This window comes from Myotis brandtii, unplaced genomic scaffold, assembly GCF_000412655.1.
Source record: "Myotis brandtii unplaced genomic scaffold, ASM41265v1 scaffold215, whole genome shotgun sequence".
In the NCBI taxonomy this organism is placed as follows: Eukaryota; Metazoa; Chordata; class Mammalia; order Chiroptera; family Vespertilionidae; genus Myotis; species Myotis brandtii.
Window position 1 is genome coordinate 5632896 of NW_005358043.1, and position 5027 is coordinate 5637922.

General features: G+C 38.7%; 1 protein-coding gene across 1 annotated transcript in view; it reads right to left on the reverse strand.

Moving 5' to 3' along the window:
• Positions 1-5027, reverse strand: part of PLXDC2 (plexin domain containing 2) — a 451667-nt gene that overhangs the window by 180726 nt on the left and 265914 nt on the right. The window lies entirely within an intron of this gene.

The window sequence follows — 5027 nt, forward strand, 5'->3', positions numbered from 1 at the left end:
TATAAATACATATAATATATCATATATAATAACAAAAACAAAATACAACACAGCAAAACAAAGAAACAAAAAACCCTATGTTATTTGAATGCTTGAAATAGTATGAACTAGATGTATTATTACAAAAACACACACAAGGAAAAGAGTAAATTAGAACAAAAATTATCCACTGTTATAAAAAAATCCAGAGGGAAATTAATTATTGGTTTAGAGCCTAATAGCATTAAAAACTATCTATAGCAAAAGGCTATTGTGTTAAAATTCAACAGTTTCTATATTATCTCTCCCAATGCACAAATTAAAAAAAATAGAGAAGTATATCTAGATTTAATTTAGCTCTTTCCAATTTTGCAAATGATTGCTTTTTTATATCCATCAGAGATTTTTAATAACTTATTTGGCATGAAATTAATCATTCAAAATTTACAGTGACTTTCAATTAGGTTTTCTTTCCTTTTTAATGAAAGCTGCATCTTCAGAACAGGTTTATCATCATTTTTATTTTTTGCTGACTAACATAACAAAAAAATTCATTTTCACTGCAGTAACTGAAATGAGTGGTTACTAATAACTCTAAAATAAAAGCTTCAATAGCAAACTCATATATCTCAAAGAAGATGTCAGTAATAACTTCATAAAGGCACTTGCTACAGTATCTTGTTTTCCATCATTCTAATGTATTTCATTGATCATGAGCAAATTAGTAACATTACAGCCCTTTGTCCTTCTCACTTCCACAACAAGAGTTTGGTGTAAACATATAATCAGTAATAATCTCTACCAATTACTACCAAAGATGAACCAGAGAAATGTGACATGAGTTTCTCTACCACCACAAATATTTCAATACTTTTAGAACAAGGTTGAGATATACAAATCCATAAGGTAAAGACTTTTCTAAAAAAGCAAATAAGTTCTCAAAGAAAATTTGAAGAGCAACATCAATGACTGAAATGCTCCCCTGTTTAATGGTCAGTTTACCTTAGTTATCACCATGACTGCTTCACACTGATAAGAAATAGCAATGACAATTTAGAAAGATGCTAGCTTCTCAATAGTTGTGAAATCCGCCCATTTCTCTCCAGATACTACTGACTCCTTCCCCAAGTGCTGGTCACTATTATTGTAGTAACTTCATCACAGGTGTCTTGACTAATTCTCCTACAATTCATTCTCCATAATATATATATATAGTATATCACTTCCCTACTTCATATCTTTCAGTCTGGAATCCCACTGTCCCTGCAATAATGACAAAGTAGTGACAATGTTTCTTCTCCTACAATTCATTCTCCATAATATATATAGTATATCACTCCCCTACTTCATATCTTTCAGTCTAGAATCCAACTGTCCCTGCAATAATGACAAAGTAGTGACAATGTTTCTAAAGCCCACCACTAATTGGGCCCTGCTACCTCACAATTTTCCCTTCATTGCTCCAGCCAGGCATCTAGAACATCTTTTAGTTCCTTGATATTTCCACCCTTAACTCTTGGCTCTGGTACTTTTACATGATGCCTCTTCTGACTATTATGATCTCTCAGTCAATCATGGCTTCCATATTCTTTAAGCTTTGGTTACCCCAAATACCAACCCTGACAGAAGGACTTGGGGGCAGATCATTTTTTGGAAGCATTTTCTAAAGAAAGTGGGAAACATGAGATAAGAGAAACCAGTAATGGCACATTATTGGGAGTGCTACTACTACAGCCAGGTCTCCCCTTGGAGACTCTGAGAGACTGGAGGGAAAACATGCCTTAGAATCATTTCATTGGAGGTTAGGATTGGGACACTGGCCATCATCACCCATTCCCTATCGATTGAAGGTTGCTCCTGGGGGTGTTTAAACTCCCCATCTTCCCCAGACTAAGCTTATTTGTACTCTCAGCCAGAAGAAGAGACATAGCACTTGAGCTGGAAAGTTACTGGTAGGTTAGAAACTGTACCCACAGTTTTAGGTGAACTCAGCAGTCAGAGGGATATGGGGCAAAGCATCAAAGGGAACAGCTAAGTGTCACATCCTCAGAGAGTCATATCTTCATTTCTTGGCTCACGTTATATCTTTCTACTATATCTCATCTAGCATTTTCTACATATACGTGCATACATAAAGCAACTGCATAAGGTTCATATTGTAACTGCTTTGAGGTAAAACTAACTCAGCAAGGAGTAATTAAGCATGGCCCAAGTAGGAAAATTTAATATAAATCGAGGTTTGATTGACAATGAGGGAAATGTGCTTAATTACTTAGATATTTAAAACAAAGTGATAAAAAGTCACACTTAAAGACAAATTTTTGAAAATTATTATCCCTCTTTAAAACACACATATACACCCATATATACACACACAAAACCAAAAAACAACAACAACAAAACACTAAAACATAAACAAAACAAACACTAGAATTCCATGAAGTACTTTGAAGTGAAATGATGATATGTTTAACATAATTACCTTTGGATAATTGGATAATTATTCTGTCTGTGTATGGCATATAAAACAGGCATTGAGAGAGCTGAAGGAAGTGTTATTCATTCAATCATGCAGTCAACAATCAATTATTCAACACCTTATATATACCAGGCACTAAGTCAGGGACTAAAGAATAAACAGTAAATAAGTCCCACCCAGTTCCTTCCTTCAAGGAGTTCACCAAGGGGTAAGGGGGATCACAGAAGGATAAAGGATAGGAGCAGGCAGAGTAAGGACCAGGAGAGACACCTAACCCAGAGGAGATGGCACTGAGACTGACTCTTTAAAAGGAACTACAGCTAGATGAGACCCAAAGGTATGAATCAAACTACAGGATGTCCCAAAAACATGTATACACACTTTACAGCTAATAGCTCAATTTTGAAAATGAAATGCATTTTAATAAACAGTGCCTTTATAATTATTCAAAGTCTGTGTATTCATTTTTTGGGACCCCTACGTATGTAGAAAATAAAATTGGAAGGATGCCATGATTAATTAGACATAACAGTTGGGAGTGAGAGAAGACAGTCTAGACTAAAGGACAGGTTTCTAGCTGAGGGACTGGTGGATCACAGTGACACCAATTGAGATGATGAATACAAGAAAAAGAGTTAATTTGGTTAGGTGTGAGAAAGCCTGCTGTGTCATTAATTAGTGAGGGTTCTATTAACTGTAACCAGAAAGACTCGCAGAATCCTGGACACTGTCAAAAAAAAGCCATTATCAACAAAAAGAAACATAATATTGAGATGATGGTATCACTAGAGGCCTGGTGAACAAAATTCGTGCACTGTGGGGGGAGGGGCTTCTCAGCCCAGCCTGCACCCTCTCCAATCCGGGACCCCTCGGGGGATGTCCGACTGCCGGTTTAGGCCCGATCCTGGGGCCAATTGAGATGGTGAATACAAGAAAAAGAGTTAATTTGGTTAGGTGTGAGAAAGCCTGCTGTGTCATTAATTAGTGAGGGTTCCATTAACTGTAACCAGAAAGACTAGCAGAATCCTGGACACTGTAAAAAAAAAAGCCATTATTAACAAAAAGAAACATAATATTGAGATTACGGTATCACTAGAGGCCTGGTGAACAAAATTCATGCACTGTGGGGGGGGGGAGGCTCTCAGCCCAGCCTGTACCCTCTCCAATCCAGGACCCCTCGGGGATCGGGCCTAAACTGGCAGTCGGACATCCCTCTCACAATGCGGGACCACTGGATCCTAACTGCTCACTTGCCTGCCTGCCTGATCGCCCCTAACTGCCCCCTCTGCCGGACTGGTCACCCCAAACTGCCCCCCTGCTGGCCTGGTCACCCCCAACTGCCTCCCTGCCAGCCTGGCCACCTCTTACTGCCCCCCCTGCTGGCCTAGTTGCCCTCAACTGCCCCCTTGCTAGGCTGATTGCCTCTCACTGCCCCCTCTGCCAGTCTTGTTGCACCGCCCTGCCAGCCTGGTCACCCCACGCAGCCTGCTGCTCAGTCATTTGGCCGTCCCTCACTAACCCCCCTGCTGGCCTGGTTGCCCCATGCAGCCTGTTCGGTTGTCTGTTCAGTTGTTTCGGTTGCAATGGTCGCGTAGGCTTTTATACATGTAGATTAATATACCCTGAACATTATCCTATCTTGGATATCATCCCTTAAGAAATACCTAATGTAAAAGAGAAAATGATTTAGGAAAATTGTCGTGTAAAGACGCAATCAATTAATTAATAATCTGGGCAAAATACCAAATAAAAATTCAGAAGTGAAACTTTCAAGAGCATGAGTGACATACATGCAATCAACTGAATTTACTGCTTCCTTACACTCTGTGGACAGGAGTTACTATTTGAAAGATGAGGTATAATACTTTTAGACAAGCAAATAAAGCATCCCTTCTTCATGTGGGGAAGGATAAATTTATGAAATTTCCTTTGAAGAGTTTGATGAAGTATATTCATAGATTCCAGGTGATTTGGTATAAATGTATGGCAGGTATAGCCAATAAATGACTGTGATCTCAAAAAACACATCATCCTCTCCCACAACATGGTCCATGACATTATAATAGCAGACATTTGTTCCTGTCCAAAATGCCCATGGAGGTATTTGGTCCATGCCAAGAAGTCCTTGATATTTTGTCCTGTCTAAAATGTCCAAGAATATGCCCCTGGGTTCAAATAGTCCATAATATGTATTCATACCTTTGGTTTATAGGATTAATTCATAAAACATACTATCATGTTTTATTGGCCCAATAATTGCCCTGTGGCTGCTTTGGCCATAACAGCCCTTCTTGCCTCAGTAGTCTAGCTAGTAATGGCACAAGAAGTTAGGTAAATGGGTTAGTGTGGACCAAATATGTCCATGGATGTTTTGGACCAAATATCAAGGACCTTTTGTCATGGACCAAATATCTCAATGCATGTTTTGGGGACATTTTGGACGGGAACAAATGTCAGACAAGGGAAATTACTGTTTGGGACTGACTATTAGACTTAATCAGGGTCATACTCCTAGATGTCTAAGTATATCCACACCTTTTGTTGCCTCTTTAACATAATTTTCTTATGC